Source organism: Parus major, chromosome 1 (assembly GCF_001522545.3).
Source record: "Parus major isolate Abel chromosome 1, Parus_major1.1, whole genome shotgun sequence".
NCBI lineage: Eukaryota > Metazoa > Chordata > Aves > Passeriformes > Paridae > Parus > Parus major.
Window position 1 is genome coordinate 5,904,699 of NC_031768.1, and position 19,855 is coordinate 5,924,553.

Below are 19,855 nucleotides of genomic sequence, written 5' to 3' on the forward strand. Positions count from 1 at the left end.
CGGGGGCTCGGGGGGATGAGGGATGGTGGCTCGGGGGACCGCGGGCGGTGCCCGGCTGGGATGGTGCCCGGGTCCCGGGGGGCTCCCTTGGCCGGGGGAGCCTCTCCCGTCCGGGAGTGGCCGGCGCTGCTGGGAAGGCGACAGGGTTACCTGGACGTGTGCTGCGGGACGTGGGCAGGGTCACCGGCGCTTGGGAATTTTATTTCTTTATTATATCATCTTCGGGGTTTTTGTCGCTTTAGGGGTTTTTTCCTAAAACCAACTTGTTCTTGGAAATCGCCCGTGATTTCGGTTTCTGTTCCAGTGTGAGGCTGCTGGTGGCAGCTGCGGGTGTCGCTGCCGTGGGGCAGCGCAGGGTGCCCGGAGCCTCCCGTGCTGCGGGGACTCGAGTTTGTTTCTGGCCGCTCCTGACTCCGGAGCGTTTTTCCAGGAGCCTTGGGGCTCCCTCTTCCAGGGATGGTGAGCGATCCTTAACTGGAAGAAAGGAGAAGGCATGTGCGTGCGAAAGCCGGCTTTCCCCCCAGAGCTTGTACTCCGAAACTTCGCTATTCGGTGAAATTCTGAGCACCAGGAAGCTTTGGTTTTTCCAGGAAGGCGTGAATATTCTGGGGTTTTTTCACATTTTCAGGGAAGAATTAACGTGAGGGCTCCGGGTACTGTGTTAAGGTCTTACTTTGTTGTAAATGGTTAATTTGGCAGGATCTGTGGTTAATTGCTCTAAGTGCAGTGAGCCTGGAATAAATGGAATGGTTCTCATTGAATAGAAAAGTTCAAGATCACTACTCATTCTATCAGATAATCTTTCAAGTACCAGCAATTTTTATTTGTATATATTCCCTTATAACCTATATAAGGTAACTAAGCTGAGCATGGATATTATGTTTCTGTAAAACTGTGTTCATTTTTCAGACGGAAGAGCAAATACAATTAGGGTTTTTTGTATTTACCAAGTAATTAGGTGCAGATGTTTTTGCACTGCCACTTCAAAAGTCACCTTGCTCTGTCAAGGTTATGATGTGTCCACCAAGCAATGAAGATAAAATAAAATTCTGCAAAGAATCTGAGAGTTTTTAATGTCCTCTTGGCTTAAAATGAGTTGGAATTGTTTGGTGGTAATTTTTCTTTCTTTTATCCTTAAACATATTAAAGAGAAAAATGAAAATAACTTATTTTGAATATCTAAATGCTCCTTTTACAAAAGGGGACGCTTTAGAACGCTTGTCTAGAAAAAGAAGTGAGCTGAAACATTGTGCTAATGGGATTTGCAGCATAAAATATGGCTAATTTCTCTTGTATGACTACAGGTGGCAGTGTAGAAGCCAAGAACAAAAATTGGCAGAAATTGTGTTCTGTGTACGAGAATATGAAGAGTGTACTCATGACTAAGCACAGGAACCTGGAAAACCACAGGTATGTGAAGTGATTCATACAGCTGCCTATGGTGCTCCCGGTATTTACTGTATTCTGATATTCCTGGCTCAATAAGTATTTTTGGACCAATTATCACTTAATGTGTTCACAGTAAGAGCCTAATCAAAATGTCACGGAAAAATCTATATTTGACTACTAAAAGGAGCAAAAATACTTTGAAGGCAGTGTGCAAGGAGAGGTGGGATTTTCCTACTTTTTATGGTTTATTGTAACTATTGAGAATTGAAGCACTAAGTAGCCTGAAGTTTTGGGTTTTTTTTTTAAATCTCTTCAGATAAATAGGTTTTATATTGCTAAACCTAGCAGCAGTTACAGGCCTGAAAAGGAGAAACTTAAGATGCAAGAGACAAGTTTGCACATCTGGATGTTTTTGATGTCTTATCAGTAATGTTTTTTAACAAGCATTGAAGAACTGAAAGCATGAGGAAAATTGCAGAATTAAGAAGATGTAATAAAGAATTACATGTTGTTTCAAATAAGTGTCCAGTGGAGATGTGTATACCTTGTTAAGGGTTAAATCTTGTAAAATTTAAAAAAAAAAAGAAAAAAGACAACACTGTTTTCAATTAAGAAATAAAAGTAAAAATAAGCAGTATGTAATAAGAGCTCAAGATGAGGTTTCCTATTTCAAAGCACAGGGAAATACTAGATTATTTTAATAATTATTTGGTCATTAATTAGCAACATTAGAGTAAGGAAAAGCTTTTCTTGCATGTTTACCTGGGTGTGCACAGCCTGTGGAAATTAGTCCATGGGTCTGCATTCCAGGAATCCTGGGAAGCCATGGAGGATGAGACAAATTCAGAGCTGGGGCTTGAGGATTTTTTAGAGCTGATGAGTGGGAAGTTGTCCTGCTAAGAAACGTCAAAGTGGAATTATCACTGTGATCATGGATATATTTATAGTCTTGCACTTCCTTTCCTGGTCTGGGAGTGTAGTTTGTCTAAACTTTTCAGCTGCTCCTGAGAGAATGTGGTTCTACAGCAAATGCCCATGGATGACCAGGTCAGCTTGTGTCAGCCTCTCTGCAGGAGCTGGCCTTGGGCACAGCCTGAGTTATGCCCAGTTGCAAGGGAAGCTGCAGAAGGAATGATTTATTTTGCTGTTAGAATGGGCTAAGACAGTGCACCCCATAGGTACAACCAACCAGATGTCACCACTAAACTGTTAAATTATAGTGACTGGGCATCTTGAGGTTATGAAGTCCAAGTAGAAATGCTTAATTATTTCCACCCAGTGCTTAAAGGACTGACCCAGGAAACCAAAGTTCAAGTATGGCTTTGTGGGCACTCAAGCCCTGAAATTGTAAGGTCTCTGTAGAAAAGCTGTGTCTCTGTTGGGGAACAGCAAGACCCTGGTTTTGGGTACATCATAATACTGTGTGCCTCTGAAAGCTTTGCAGGGTATTCTATCTGAATTCTTCAATTACAAATGAAAAGGTGGCTAAATCTGGGCTGGTGTGCAGCAGAGAGCTCTTCTGAGCATCTGGCTCATGTTTTTCTTGTCACCCGCTACTTCTGAGTGAGCATCAGCACTAACTTCCATATAGACCAGTAGTTCTTTTATTATTATATGTTATTGAGCAACAGGGTTTAAATATCCATCAAAAACTTACATTAATATCCCTGATAAAGTCAGTTGAACTGTTTATGTACTACAGGTCACCATGTGCTTATGGCTTTGTTGAACATGGAGTTCATTAGCTTGTGCTAACATGTTTAGAAGAGAAAATGAAAATGTCATTTGTCATTGGCACAAAATTTTAATGGGGTCCTCCATTACATCAAGTGCTGAAAATATTTTTTAAAAAAAATGGTAACTAAGCAGTGTGATGCTCAAGAGTTCAATTTACAGACACTTCTCTGTGCTAATTATGAAGTATTGACATAAATGAATGAAACCACTTGTTAAAGCGCCTTTTCCAGTGTATGGCAGTTATGTGTTCACAAGATGATTCATAACATTCAGCAATTTGTGATGAATTTCCCTGCCATTACAGGAGATTACTAAGTATCTGATGTATTTGCACTACACTGGGTTACGTTAAATTAGATTTGATGGTGGAAAGGGAGCTTGAACCATTTTCTATCAACTGAAAAATCAGGCCTGTTTTGTGAATCAGTATTGAATTTCTCTGTACTGTACAGCACAATTTATCCCTTACAATAAAATGCAAATGTTTAAGCATCTTGCCTATAAATACAGCAGTGACAGCATGTGTGTGTGAGCTCTCAAGACTTCTTTTGTGTCGAAAGCTGTGTACATCAGAGCCAGTAAAATGCAGCAGACTTGGTGTAATTGAAAGTAGAATTCATAGTAAGAAATCTAAATTTGGAATCTGAATGGGTGAGGTCCCAGTTTGAATCAGCAAGTCTTGGTTATGTAGAATACTCTTTGATTTGGTGAAGGGTGTGTGAGTACAGCTCCCCTCAATAGTGCAACTGAGGCTGCATCTTAAAAAACAGTTCTGTGCTTCTGTTTTGAACTAAAAGTTGTGGCTGGTTATGTTTGGTTGTCCTAGGGAAGCAGTGTTTAAGGGCTTGCACAATCAGTCCTTTCATGCTATCATAAAGTGGCTGTGATCTGTTAGATTATAAAGCATGATTGCCCAGCAGTTATGGGAAATGTCTGTTAATGATACCAGAGTGTTACACAAGAGAAATTAAACTTTCTTACTCCTCCTTACTTTCATAGGATTGTATTGAAAATGGTTTGTGGGAACCTGAGGAATGGATTAAAGATGCTGAATGGAAGGCAGAGAAGTTATTAACATTTCCCAAAATAAATAAATACTTAAACCTTTCAAAAGCACCAGCTAGTCCAGTATTAAAGATGGATTTTTGGAAAACCACTAGAATGGTTTTAGATTTTTAGAAAGCCACTAGAAAACCAATGTCTTCCAGGAGGATGAGGACAGTCTGAATTAAAGTCTCTGGAGGAAGAGACACCAAGTGAAAATTTCAATGGGATACAATGAGACTAAGCCTAAAACACAAGGAACATGTCTGAGGCCATTTAGCCTAGACCCTTTGGCTTTTCAGTCTAGAGGGTGATATCAGATCTCCAGTTAGGAAGAAAAAAAAGCATTTACTTGCTCTCAACAGTATTAATGCAGCTGTTAAAGCAAAGGGATAGTTATGACACTGCAAGATGCTCATTGCAGATTAATACAACCGAACTCTTGTGAAAGTCACAACATGCAAAGTGTAAGGAAGCTTCTCTCAACCAGCAAATGTGTAAAGCAAACCTCCAGGCAGGTATTCCCACCTCTCTCTCCAGGGAGGCTGCCACTGGGATCTCATGAAGAGCTGTAATGCAGCAGGACATCAATCCTGCAAAGGAGAAATGACCCTGAAATTACATCCAAAAAAATCTCATCCTGTAGATGAGACCTCAGGTGATGTCCAGGTATCCTTTTGCTCTAAGGATTCCATTGCATGGTGTTGGCTCCAGGTGATGGAGAGCCATCTCCTGCTGTGGAGTGTAACCAGTGCTGGAAGGGAGACTTTGGTAACCTCGGCTTGCAGCAAAAGGAGTCGAGGCTCTCTGCTCATGGTGGAGAAGTGCTGGTGACATCAAGGCTTCCAGAGGAGCGCTGGAAGCAGCACATGAGTTGCTGGATAAAAGGTTAAGAAGAAAGAGCTGTGCAGCATCAGTGTGCAGTGTAATCCTCCCAAGGTTCTGCCTGAGAGCAGGCAGGAAAGGCACACAGGTCATGGTGATGCTGTGGCTGAACTATGTGGGGCAGAAGTTGATGAAGGTCATCTAGAAAACAGCAAAGGACTGCTGGGAAAATCAGGTCCTATTTAGAGAGGAGCACAGAAGGACAAGCAGGCAGAACAAAATGGAATGTTTCTATGCAAATGTTGGAAGACTGGAATGTAAAATGGAGGGATTGATAGTTTTAGTTGTGCAGTGAGTTATTGGCAGTCCACATCTGCCACAGAAAAGGTGTCAAGTGGGACATTGATTAGAGAAACTGTTAAGAGAATAAAATTCTTGCAGCCATTGTGGAGAGACTCAGGAAAGAAAAAAAAGCATATTCCTAAAAACTGCTTCTCTGACTCTTAAAAAAAGTTTTGAGGAATATTTAGTATAGTTGGGCAGGATGTAAAGAACAGAAAGATACTCTGCAAAAACATGTCCAAAAATCTAAAAAGGTGAAATTTGTGCAAAATAAACATGAAATATACACTAAAACAAATTAAAGCCTGATATGTGATTTGTAAAAGGCAGAGAAGCTTGCCATAAGTTCTTTCAAACTGATCAGAAATGTGGTGGCCAATGGTCCAATAGTTAACTTAGATCTAAAAGAGCTCAAAGAATATTGCACCTGTAGCTGAAGGCATATGAAACATAACAATATTCACAGTAGCAGTGAAGCTGAGGGTGCCAAAAGTGATGCCAGTTTTTAAGAAGGCTTCCAGAAAGCCTGTGGGAAAGAACAGGACCAGTTTGACTGGCATTCACAGCAGCCAGTTTTCTGGTAAATACAATGGAGAAGAGAGCTGAAGCATTCATGGACAATTTGATGTACCAGGAAAGAGTCAGAAGAGTCTCACAGGTCTGGTGGAGCTCTTTGAAGGCACTGTTGGGGCTGTGAGTAAGTGTGATTTAGCTGGTGCAGTACACTGGACTTTCAGGGAGTCTTGTGAGAACGACTCACCAAAGGTGCTGAGCAAAATGAAACTGCTCTGACACATGAGGAGTTTTTTCTGTCCTAGACTGGTGGCCAAAGGATGAATAAATGTCCTGTTTAACAGGAGGGATGGAGGTCACCAGTAGAGTTACTCATGGATGTGTGCAAAGTTTAACACCCATATGCATTGGTGATCTGGAAGGGAGAGTGCAGAATGATTCCAAGTTAATGAGAGTAGCAGAAATGAAAGCCAGTTGTGAAGAACCCAAGAGGGAGCTTGTGATGCTCAGTAACTGGGGTTGAAGCCTGTCTCTTATACACATCTAATGAAAGCCAGTTGTGAAGAACCCAAGAGGGAGCTTGTGATGCTCAGTAACTGGGGTTGAAGCTTGCTGCTGGGGCAATGAAGTAATGCATGTGGAGGAGAACAATCCTGCCATTATTGAGATTGTTAGCATGGAAGGAGGCAAGGTTGTAGAGAGTTTATCATGTCAAATCCCAGCACTGATCAAGTGTTTGGGATTGATCAAGAAAAAAAAAAAAACTAGGGAAAAATGGCTCATAGAGCAGAAGTCTGCTATGCCAGTTTGTAAATTGCCTGTGCTCCTGTCTTGGCCTCTGGGTGCTGTTCTGATCCCTGGATTTAAAGGAAGAATGAGGGGGGAAAAAAAAAGGAGAGATAACAACTAGAAATGGATGGCAGTGATGATAAAGAGCAATTAAATAGATTGAGAACCTTCAGCCTGGCAAAGAAACAGCTAAAGATGAAAATGATAAAAATCTATATAGGAGTGTAATGGAAAAAAATGAACAGGGAATGTTCATTAAGTGTCTCTTGTAGTACAAGACCCAGAGGGGATCAAATAACATTATTAAGCGACAGATTCAGAGCAAGTAAGAGGTGGTATTTTTTTTTGTAGTGCATAGTTTAGCTGTGAGCCACTGCACATACTGCAGGATTATCTGGGTGTGCAAAAGCATCAACTCTTGCATAGAAGAGCACAGAGCCCAGACCCTGAAGGCTGCAGAGGGATCCCAAAGTGTCCCTGCAAGCTTTTCTTGTCCTGGTGCTCTTCCCAGACCTCTGCTCTCAGCCTTTGCTAAAGATATGAGGATAGATGTATCTTTGGCCTGACTGAATGTAGTTATTAATATGTAAAATGAAGAGGAATTGCAGTTCCATATACAAAATGCAGACCAAATGTCACTCCAAATGCATAACAGAAATATTAGTGAGGAAAACAGGTTAAGAAGGACAGATTTTTTTTTTCCCCTTGGGCCTGATAACTTCCCAAAACAAAAAAAGTTCAGTTTTCTTTGAAGAATGTACCAGTCTTTACCACATTTTAGTGCTGTGACTTAGTTGATATGGTGCTGATTGGCCAAAGGTTGGACTCTATGGTGTTGGAGGTGTTTTTCAGCCTTTATGATGGTGTGATATGTGGAGTTTAATGCCTGTACAAGGGAGATAAGATTCTTTGCTCTGAAGTATCAGTATTCAGCTTTACTTCCATCCCTGTTTAAAGTTGGGCACTTGTTATCCTTTGCAATTTATGTTCAGATGGACTGAATTAAAAACCTATGTGCAAAAATAAACTGGAGAATTTTGGTTCAGGATAAAATGCTTATCCAAATAATAAAATGAAAAATACGTGTTTTGAACATGGAAGATGAAATCTCTTTTTCTATAAATATGTTGAGGTTACACCTAGGTTCAGTCTTTATCCAAATGTATGAGGACTAAAGCTTTGTTAGACTTGAACTGAATAACAACTTGGAGAGCACAGGTGGTTAAGAATAAAGAATGACTTGGCCATTAGACATAGGAGGGCATTTAAATGCTAAAAATATTTAGAAGTTATGAAAACAGGATTGTGTAGCCTTCCAGCCCAGTACTAAGTGAAATCTGAGTGTCCCAGTGATAAATCTTGGTGTGAACACAACCAGCCTGGAGGCACAGGACCAGCACAAACACCGTGCTGCATCTACTGAATTGATGCTGCAGGGGACACTGGGGTTAACTCTAACCCAGGAATATTTGTCTCCTTGGGTTCCTGGGGTTGGTACAATAAATCAGCTTCCCCAGTGGGTGATAAGGAGCACCCCAAGCTGGTTTCTGCTCTGAATTACCTGCTGGAGGAGGTTTTCTCTGTCCACACTGGCTACAGACTGACAAGGGAAACAAAGCAGAGTGGCCTCCCTAAGTCAGAGCTGGCCTTTGAATATTCCCATTCTATATGTTACTGTCAGATCTGATTCTTCTAGAGGTTTTAGTAGGTCACTTTTTTTCCCAGTGGTACTAAGATAAAAATACATGAAAAGACAATACCAGCTAAGCTCATTTTTAAGGGTTTCATGGAGAAGTGTCTGTTTCCTACTAAAGTTCAGATTGTCCCACAAAGTTTTCAATAGTTGCCCATCCAGCTGAGAGCCATATTAAAAATGAGAATAAAATATTCTTCTGTTTGGAGGGGGGGGGGGAAAAAGTAAAATCACAGATTTTTCTGGAATAAAAAGAAGAATCACTAAAAAGATTATATAGGGTTTTTTGTAAATTACATAGTTTAGGAAATGGAGCCTGTTTGAAAATGGTTTAATTATTTACCCCACCTAAGACATTCATCTGTCTCAAGAATGGGAGAAGAATCAGTCCTGTCATTAGCTCAGTTATTTTGATGATTCCCTTGAATGGTCTTCAGTTTTCCTGTTTGTTCAACAGCAGCAAAACAGACTTCTTAGAGTAATTTTTTTTATTTTAATTTTCTATAATGGAATGTTATATTAAAGGAGAGAAAAAGTATAGGAAAAACCTTGTTTTGCTCTTAATCTGGTAATTAATATAGGGAGATAATGAAGCTGAACCACTGGCAGCTGGACACTAAAGGAAATTTGGGTCAGCACAAACCCAGTCAGTAAGGTTTGATTTTGATTTTTCCCTAAAAATAATTTGTTCCCAGGCACTGTGGAACTATAATCTCACTAGTAACATAGTCAGAGGGTTAGACTTTCATATCTATTTAAAATCATACTTTTAACTGTAGTTTGTGGTCTTAAGTAGTTAAGGGGATGCACCAGCCATAGCATATTTCCCTAGCAATTATTTATTCCAGTGTTATTTTAAGAAGTGGACACTGCTGTATGTTCTTGTTTTCCTTTTTAATTGAGGGGAATCAGTAATTTGGAAACTATTTCAGTTATATTTTTCTAATACAGGATCCTCTGAGAAAACAGGTTTTATATTTGAGTGTTATAAAGCTTGTGCATACATACCTTTTTAATTTTCCTTTTTGTTATCAACTACACTTGTATTTTTCTTTTTTGGGGGGGGGAGGGTGCCAGGCACTGTAATTATTCTGATGCCTTACAAATAGTTGATTGTACTTGTTAGTTTTTATCTGGATGGTTCGTAGTGTTCCTGATAATTAAGGTGGCTGTGCACTATATAATAAAAATAATAATAATTCTGAAGTCAAAATGAAAGTCACATGCTGCCTATTATTCAGATTTTGGTTGTATGAAGTCTGTGTTGCTCACAAAGAAAATTTTAAACTCTTATGAAACCTTTGATAAAATGGAAGCCAGGGCCCAAAGCAAACCAAAAATCTGCTTATCATGTCTCACTTGAGCCCAGTGGTGAGGCACAGACACACTTCTGACATCACCTCCTACAGCCTTGCATCCTGCTGGCTCCTGGGAATGCACAGAAATTCCAGATCCTCTAATTTCAGGCCCTGGTACTGTTGCCAATTTGCTTTTCAACTTTTAGGTATGCCTTCTTTTTTCTTTTACTTTTTCTGGTTTTGTTTTGGTTTTTTTTGGTTTTTTCTTCTTTGCTTTGCAGCAGTTTTACCTTTAATCATCAAATTTATAGGTGGAGGGGTTTTTTTTTGGTTTTGATCCATCTTGGTGCTTCCTGACACATCTGAACATCATCTCCATGGTTGCTTTACCCCATGCACAAATAATTTACAATTGGAACGAATATTCAACAGCATATCAAACACATAGACATAACAATGCCCATTGACCCAGATTGAGTTATTTTATGAAGTTTAAAGAAGGTTTTTTTTGGTTTTTTCTCAGTCAGAGCAAGCTGAGCTACCCTAAGTGGTGGTGTGCTGTGTCAGCTGGCTGGTGGCAAATGCCTTGAGAGGGTTATTCAATTTAATTTAATATATTAAATTAATTAATATAATTTATATTATATCAATATTGTTATATTAATATAATTAATATTTTATATATATTTAATTTAATATATTTACCTCACCAGATAAATATTCATATGATCTTTTACAGAGACCAACCAGGTCCTGACAACTTAAACTCTGTTTTCTCAAATGCTTTCCCATGCAGGCATTTGCCTGTTACATTTTTCAGCCTGTAAAGGTGTAAGATTTTGTTGGCTGTGGTGCAGATGCTTTTGAGCAGGGGGGTTCTGTTGGATGGTTTGTGGAATTTCAAGGAACTGCAGCATCCAGACACAGCATCTGTTCTGGGGCAATGTTTCCTCATCCTTCTTCATCAACCCTGTATTAATTTGAACTCTCAATGAAAAGGAAGGTCAGGGGGACCTTAATGCTTCTACAACCCCCTGAAAGGAGGGTGTGGCCAGGTGGGGTTGGTCTCTTCTCCCAGGTGAACAGTGACAGGAGCAGAGGAAAAGGCCTCAAGTTGCAGCAGGGGAGTTGTAGGTTGGATATTAGGAAAAAAAAAGTGTCGTGGAAAGAGTGGTGAGACATCAGAACAGGCTGCCCAGGGCAGTGGTCACTGTCCCTGGGGGTAACTGAGACATGGGGACACACTGGAGTGGTGGATTGGCAGTGCTGGGTTGTGTTTGATGACCTTAAAGGTTTTTCCAGCCTAAACACTTCTATGATTCTATGAATTTCTTGCAAAAATATCTTGTGACTCCTATTTAACAAAGTCTGTGAAAAGAAACATTTCCTCTCCCCCGCCCTGCTCCCCTGTAAACAGACCTAGAAATCTCAGCCTAAAATAGAATTTCTTTTTTATTTCTGAGGCTGGGGGATGGAGGAGAGTGGAAGTAGTGCTTCCACTAAAGTGCTTCCACTAAATGATTTTTTTTGAAAAATCATTTCAAAATGATTTTTGAAACCTTCAGAAGGTAGCAGTCCTTCCAAGAAATCTGCTGTAGCTCCTTTGATGCAGCAAAACTTAAAAACTCATAAGAATTTGAAGCCAGGTGGATTACTTAATTAAATAGATTGCTGATTTATGACTAGTTCAACAATTACTTTAGGTTATTTCATTTTAATGATTCAAGTTAGAAGAAAGTTTTGCCCACAGAAATTTCCTTGTGTTTTACTTCTCATTAATTAATGTCTTGGAACATAGTGAGGAACAGATCAAACCTATGGATGATATAAACCTGGGAAGATGGAAAATTCTTAGGTAATTAGAATTAAATCAAACTTAGCTGTGACGTTCTTGGGGAGTCGTATGGTGTAAAAGAATTAAGTTTTAGAAAAATATGTAGCTGTTCTAAGAAGTACAGACATTAAATAACTTGGTGAGCAGTGGCACTTGGGCAAGAATTTTGTAATTAGCAGTAAGAGTTGAAATTGTTCAGTGGAAAAGAGGAATGTGTGCCTAGATTTCATGTCCATCAGGCTCATTACATTTAATGCAGTCAGAGATAAGGACAAAAATTTATCAAAAGGTTTAGGGAATAAAGAACCAAGGAACAAGGACAGGCAAAAGATGTAATGGCTGAATAACTAAACAGGTATAGTTAAAAAGGTCCATTTAAAAATCATTCTGTCAAATGTCTTGTTACATGATTCCAGTTTTACATTTGAACTTTGACTGCTACCTGCTTGCTGAAGATTATTTTCCTTTTATTCCTCAGTGGCCATGTGTTCCATATGTCCTGGAATTGGACCTGGGGAATATTTTATTCTGAAAATGTTAAGGATCTTTAACCCTTAACCCTTCAACACACTTATGCAGAAGTGTGTCTAAAGATAAAAAGTTCCACCTCCTAGACCAAATGTTTCTGAAACAGCACAGGACTTTCCTTGAGTGGCAGCTGTGTGTTTTCTTGGTTATATGGGGAAAGAAGTACTTCTGCCTTCTTGTTAAAGTTCATAGATGGTTTTGTTGCCCACTCTAATTGTCTCAAATGTTCTTTTGCTTTTGCCATCTCCACCCTGTTTTAGTTTAAGACCTTTATGAAGAAGCTTCTCCTATTTTACAAGCTGATTGCAGTTACCATTTAGCCACTTGGGTTTTCCACCAGCTCTGCTGATAAAGCCATGTGGCCTGCATGGCAGCTTGAAGATCTAGCACATTTTTCTCTCCCAAGGCAGTCACTTTACTGTGATATTTTTTTAAAAAAACCCTTTTTTGTCTTTCTTTTTTTTACACTGAATGTAAATCTCTCTCAAGCTGGTCTGACTGAAGCATTCTTCATTATCACCTTTTTCCTCCCACTCTGATAAATCCATTTTATGCTCCTGCTTTGTCAGGCAAGACTCCCCCTCCCTCTGCTCCTCTTTCAGGCAGTATTCTTTTCTGCTGGAGCATTAGTTTAAGGGCTTTAGTTTTGATGACTTTGGTGGGGCATTCACAAAGGCTGTCCTTAGTCTGGAAGGAGCACTGACTGTGTTTCCTCCCTGGCTACTGGAAAATGATTGGGGTTTCCAGGGCAGTTCTGAGTTTCCACGTTGGGTTTCTTTCTGACTTGCCCTCCAGAGAAGGCCACTGGCCCTTCCAGCTGCAGCAGGGCTACGTTTGATGGTCACTGGTGAGGAGCTGGATCTCCCTGCCCAAGGTAGCTCAGTGCATCTGGAAAGGAAAAATAAGATGAATGATTGGGAATTACACCTTTTTGCTATGTTACAGGGTCTGGGTTGGCTTAAACTCTGTACACCTGACACAGAATGTACCCTACAAGTGTTTCAGTGCTTGAGGTTTGTTTCCACCTTTAGTGGCTGTTGGAAAGTGCAGAATCCAAGCAGCTTTGCTGGAATTTTCTCAGGGTGCCTCTCATTTAGTTGAGCTGCAAATAATTGGTGGCTGGTATCATTTGCTTCATAATATAGTCATTAATTTTCATCACAGTTCTGTAGAACTTGTCCTATTCAGCCATGTAGAAAACTGTGCTTTATATCTTGCCTGAATTGAAGAGATTTTTGAAGCTGGTACATGGATAAAATATTACATGGTGCTTTAACAGAGTTGTCACTAATGAATTAATTACAAGTCAAGAATTTGGATATGAGGAAAAAGTTTTTTATTTTACTTTGGAGTGATAAAGTACTGGAATGGTCTGCCTGGGGAGGTGGTGGAGTCACCATCCCTGGATGTGTTTAAATAAAGGCTGGATGTGGCACTTGGTGCCATGGTTTAGTTGAGGTGTTGGGGCACAGGTTGGACTCAATGATCTTGAAGGTCTCCTCCAACCTGGTGATTCTGTGAATTCCAGTTCTTGAATTATATCTCTGTCTCTGTTCTTGTTCTGGAAAAATATGTGATTTCTATGGAGACAAAGCTGGCTTGGAGGCCTTTCTCCTCATCCCTTTGCGTGGTTCCAGGCTGTATTAAATCAAAAGTTAATGTTTGGTACTGAGGATATCCATGATAATTCACAATGCATGGATTTTGGGACCCTTAGAAGTAAATGGCATCTCTGGTCTCAGGGAGCTTTTGTAGAATAAGACACGAGACAGCAGAAAACACAAAACATTTGCTGTGTATTCTTTGGCTTTCTCTTAATTCATTATTTTCTTTTTCCCATCATATTCATTCTCTAATCTCATTCAGAGAGTTTGCCTCCAATGCATAACTTGTGGATTTAAAGCTAAATTCCAAATTTGTAACATTTACCTGTACCTCATGTAATTCAAGTAGAAACCCATTGATGAAACCTGAATGATTAACTTAATTGCATTTCTCAGTTTTTGATGTGAGTGGGTTTAATATTTGCACTTCTTGACCTTGCACTTCCTTTACATATTTTTTTGCTGCCACATTTCTCCGTGTATTTTCATTTTCTTTTTTTTAGATGTTTTCATTTTCTACACCTACTGGGAGGGGATTGAGGGTCACAAAAGGATGTGAAGATGCTCAAAGAACCATGGCCTTGTGAGGCATAGAATTAAATTGTTTATTTGATGGTAATAACTTGCTTAATGCTATGCCTAAAATCTACCTTTGGAAGAAGAATGTGGGGAATTCCTTTAAAAAGTGGCACAAAAGCAGGAAAGAAAGTTAGCAGACAGTGATTAATTGCTTTATTGCAAAAGAGGAGCGTTTTGTGTCTCCTCTTGGTTAGAAATGAGTTGCCATATGTCGAGAAGGTAGAGACTGGCAGAAGACTTTCCTGTCTTACTAAGTTGTGACATCAGGAAATAACTAAATTTACCACGGGGAGTTTACCTAACTAACCACAGCCTTTTACTGATATGTTAACTTTGTCCTCACATACAAATTTTGAAATAAAAATGCCAGTACTTGGTGTGTCACTGATGGGAAGTAAAAGGCAATATTTTGGTCATAATTGGTAGGAGGTGAGACTGACATTCGCATGAATTTTCCCCAATTAGAGAATGAGCAGAAAAATTTTCATAGAAATCAATTTATTTCTTAAAATTTCTGTCAAGCTGACTTGGCATTTGTAAATGCTTGTTCTTTCCCCACTCATAATGCTTAGTGTCTGAAAGTGGTTTTATTTAAATAAGAAGCACAGTATTTGTTTAAAGCATTAGATATTTTCTTTAGGTTTCAGTCTTCAGCTTTAGCACAGCCCTCAGAATTTTGTTTTCAAGGCCAGAAAGATCCTCATGCTGTCTTTTAAAATATCCTGCATGCCAAAGGACACAGAAATATATTCTGCAATGATTCTGCTGCGTTTAGTATGTTGCAAAAACTTAAGGGGATGACAGAGAATCCATCACTTAGCCTGGTACTCTGTTCAAACAAATTATCCTCGCTGATAATTTATACAGACTGAAATCCTTAAGTCTCACTTGAAGACACTTTGGTTTTATCCCTTAAATCACATGGGGCTTCTTCTCTTTCATCTCCACTTTTATTTAGCACCTTCTGCATACAGTTCCAACATCTGTGTATTCTACTATTGATGTCGCCATGCAGAGAAAGAACAAGATTGGTGAGTTTGTATCTGTTGGGTGTCTGAGGACTGCCCTAATCCTTCATTTCCACAGCACTGCCTGCCAGGCACATGTTGAGTGATTTATTTAGTGATCCTGCACCTCCATGGGAGCAGAGTCAGTCCAGGCTGTGGTCCCAGGTTTCAGACCTGCACCAGCTTTGTGTGTTCTCAGAGGAGTATGGCCTTGCATTTGAGCTTGCCTTCACCGTGGGTAGTTTGTGTCTGCAGATGGGATTTTAGGGAAATACCAGGCCTGGCTGGAGATAAATCTGCTTATATAGGGTGTCTGAGTCTTGTAACACTGTAGATCTGATTCTGCTGTGTGAGTCTTAAGAGTAAGAAAACAGTCCTGAATTGTGTCTTCTGTATCTCCCTGCATTTTGTAATTATTTGAAAATGAGTCATGTACATATATGCTGGCTTATCATTATGCTTTGCAATTAAGTCAAACTGTACTTTCCTCTTACGTAGGGAAAAACTAGAAAAATTTTACTTTTTTTTTTTCAACAAACTCTAAGACCTCTTGGGAACTCCCCTGTTCCCAGCTTGCCCTTCTGCAATCTGCTTCTGCCTTTCTGACAAGTTAGATTTTAGTTTCTTGGCAGATTTTTCTGAAACCTGTGACTGGTAGTTTGTAGCTGAAGACAGGCAGTCTAAACCAGGCTTCCCAAAGCTGCTCCTCTTGTGTAAATAGTCTGGTGTGACCCTGTGACTGTGCCATGGATGGTGGCAATGGCAGGTAAATGGCTCTGGGGACTCTCAATGTCCTCGAAGTCACAGCAGAGCTGCCTGAAAAACCTGGGTGGGGAGAAGCAAGCAGCATTTCTTTCCTGACAATGTGAAGTGAAATGTTGGCTTTTCCATGAGTAAAGTTGGAACTATTGATATGTCTTGGGCAACTGACAAGTGAAGATCATCACAGAGCTGTTCAGCTGCCCTCACACGAGCCCTTTTCTGTCCATGTACGTGTTTCAGTAATGCTCAAAGTGGTCAGCTTTGCCAGCCACCAAGAATTCCTGGTAACAAGGTGAGCTACCAGGAAAAGCACTGTAGAGCTTCAGCCTGAAGACTTTTTTCATACCAAAACATACTCTCTATTCCTGTCCAATATAAACTAACCTTGGGCTGTTTGGCTGCTGAAATCCATATGTGGTCTTACCCAAAGGCTTCTTGGGTGCAGAGCCTGGATTTGGAGGTGTAACCCTGTTAGCTGCTGCTGTTTTCCTTGCAGCCCCTCTGTTGTCACTCCCTGGATTTCCCCTCTGGAAGCGCTGTGGCTGCTGGTGTTGTCACCACCAGCGTAATCCAGTTTGTGTGGGTCCCTTCCTTATCTAAGCATGAATTGTTGCTGGGGGGTAATTGAGGCTGCTCATGAGTGGGATGAATTATCCAGGCAGTTATTACCCATTCCTGGCCACTGACTTCCCATCCCAGAGGGCAGGTGAGGATCCAGACTGTGCTGTGTAACATAAGTTCAGAAAATCTAAAGCTTTGAGAAGGCATCCAGGATTTGCTCTGGCAGTGATGTGCTCATGGGAATTGGTGCTGCTGGGATGTGCAGAGCCCTCAGGGCAAATGGAGGGTGTTGAACATCTCATGAGATGTTCATTAGGCTGAGAAAGGAGGTAAAACCTCCTGGTGTTTGGCATCTTTTTGGGCGTGGAGCTTTGAGGGGCTGGAGTTTTTCTCCCCAGCTGGTCCAGTTTGTGAGGTGGCCATCAATGCTGGTTCTTGGAAACTGGAGAAATGAGTTATAGTGAGAAAACTCTGAGTCCCTTCTCTGCCCCCTGTGACCCAGAAAACCATTTTTTTGGATGGGTGGGGGAATTCAGAACCTCCACACCAGCTGCATTTGTGCTTTGTTTTCACCCTTTGGAGAAAGGCAGCAGAGTGGCAAAGCAAGAAACTGGTCTTGTCACGGGGGGCTGGGGAGGCACAAAAACCAATGTCCTGCAGAGATGCACGGTGCAGGGGTGTTCAGGTGACACAGCCCAGAGTGACACTCAGCAGGGCACAAGGTAACCTGCAGTGCCTGGGGATCACAGCAGCTCTGTCTGTGTGTACTGGGTGCTCCTCTTACTGTAGGGTTTATCTGTGTGTCTGCAGAAGGACAGGTCATGGGCAAAAGAAAAGGAGAAATTACCTTTCTGAGCAGCTGAAGGATGTGTAGGTTACCCAGATGAAGAAAAATTGAATTTCTAGAGGAGAGGGCAATGGAAAAGGATAACACACAATGGAGGGAGTGTACATGAGCAACTCCTACAGTGTTAAATTGACTTTGAAATAAAAGCTATACCCTTTGAGTTAAGTTACTTTGAGTTTCTGAGACTTAAGTGTACGGCATACTAGAAATCAAAACTAAAAACAGAGTGGGGGTTGAGAGGTCCAACATGGTTGTGACTAAGGTGAGGTCCATGTACAGATAATTAAAGCCTCTGGAAGCTGAAAATCAGCTGCAGAGAGGGTTGCTTCAGGTACTATTCACTAGAATACACTTAAAAATAATGAACATGTTGATGTTTTTTTGGCAAAGTGAAGAGCTTGTTTTGGAGCTGTTTAAATTCATGGCGGGTGGGAGGGAATAATACTATTGTAAACGTCATGAAAACAGGGGAACAATGTAGATCTGAACTCTTATTCCCAATAGGTTTTTTCTTTTTTGTGTTCCCTGGTACATGCTAAAAATATTTTCAATATCTTAACATCTGCATTGTTATGAAATATGGCACGTCTTTGTTTTGTTTTCAGCTGTGTCATTCTTCCATTACATTTTGTTCCATTTGCTCTCTTCAGTTGGGATGTGAAGTCATTTTCTTTTGTCAGTTTTAGGCCTAATTGCCTTGACTCCAGAACTGCACTGTGCACCACTTGGAAGAAGTTATTTCTTTTGTTCTGCCTCAAAACAAACCCCAGGCTGTATGTTGGGGAATATGGACTGTGAAAATGTCTTGTGATTGGCAGAGAGGGGCAGAAAATGGGGTAAAAAGAAGGCAGTTAAGCCTCTTGAGAGGCAGAAAAACAGGAGGCTGAAGGAGAATTGGGTATACCAATGTATTTTGGATACTTTTGTGTATTAACACATCTTACCTCAAGCACAGCCTCACGTCCCATTGACTTGGTTGAGTTGGAGAATGGGATAGAAGGATGAGGCAGACCAAATCTCCAAAGCTCCAAGCAGCAGAGGGAGATGGTGAATGAAGGTTGGAAGTAGTTCTGGTTCATGTGCTTCAATAGAAGCTTCAAAACAGGCAAGAAACAGGGCCAGACTTGCTGTGAGCACAGGAAAGGGAAACATTGAGTCAGGCTGGTAATGGGGGCAAGGTGGCAGAAGATGAGGGGCAGCCATGGGGAGCTTGGATGCTGCTGCTTCCCAGAACACTGCCTGAAACCCCAAATTTCTGGGTTCTGCTTTCTCTCCTGGGGCACTGCAAAGCATGGCAGACCCTGGTTTTGGCTTCTTGGTTGACTCAAGCAACTGCACTGGGCATTAATGCTCTCACACTCTCAGGTGTGCAGTTGTTGACAGATTGACACAAAATTTAAAAAGGAATTTGCCTGGTTTGGTTTTTTTTTTGGTTTTGGTTTTTTTTTGGTTTTGGTTTTTTTTTGGTTTTGGTTTTTTTTCTCTTAAAAGTAAAGAAAAGAAAAAAGTAACTCTTCCACCTGCTAAGGTGACAAAGCCAGGCCACCAGGACTGGGAAATGCTGAAATCAAGTTTGCACGTGTTACTTTAATTCTGTTTTAATGGATGAGTGTGCTGTAGCAAAATCTAAATAAATGGTAAGTATTGGAGGTTTTGTTGGGATTTTGGAGGGTTTTTTGTTTGTTTTCTGGGAGAAACACACCTGTGCTAAAACTGTGGTGTTCATGGGATGAATCAGTTAATAGGATATTAACTGATATAATATCCTATTATTAGGGGATAGGCAGTTAATAAGATGTTCACAGATATTTCTGAGATTAATTTTTTTGCACAAACAAAAAGACATTTGCCCTTAGCAATCTTCTCTTCCCAGGGGTTCCTGCCACCTGCCTCTGTGTGCCACTCCCCTCTTCCTCATGGCAGCAGCAGCCCCTGGGACTTGCTGAAAACCCCTGGAGGGAGGGGGTTCCCTGCTTTGAACCCTGGTCCAGAGGAGCTGCTGGGCTCTGCAGGCAGCCTCCTTTTACAGTTTTGAAGTAGCCAACACCCCACTAACGTGCCATACTCTGGAAACATCTCATCTCTGAAGCTCTCCTGGTCACAAGAGTGGGAAGGTGTGACTGACAGGGCCATGAGGACAGAGAAGGGTCTCCTGGCTGAGGGATCAGGTGGTGTGAGAGGGAGCTGGGTTCTGGCATCGCTGCCTGTACCACAGAGCTCCTGCCTGAGGCTGTCATTTTGTGGCCAGCTGCTCAAATGCTGGTACGTGTCTTGTTTTCTGGATTTCCAAATCAACTCCAGGAGCCACATGGTCATTCAAAGCCAGTTTTAGATGATTTGCTCTGAGGAATTCAATAAAAGGCACAACCACTATTAAGGAGTAATAGGGAGTGAGGCTTAACTATTGAATAGATTACGTGAGACTGGAAGAATCAGACAGCCTGAGGTCTGGAATGGTCTGGTGTTTGAATTTTCAATTCCAGGTCAAACATAACTTGCTGAG

At 40.9% G+C, this 19,855-nt stretch overlaps 1 long non-coding RNA gene across 1 annotated transcript in view; it reads left to right on the forward strand.

The window, feature by feature from the left end:
• Positions 1-242: 242 nt before the first annotated feature.
• LOC117243873 overlaps positions 243-19,855 on the forward strand; it is a 37,385-nt gene continuing 17,772 nt past the window's right edge. Inside the window, exon 1 of the long non-coding RNA XR_004495816.1 lies at positions 243-1,410. This is a non-coding gene — a long non-coding RNA (uncharacterized LOC117243873). The remainder of the gene's footprint in view (positions 1,411-19,855) is intronic.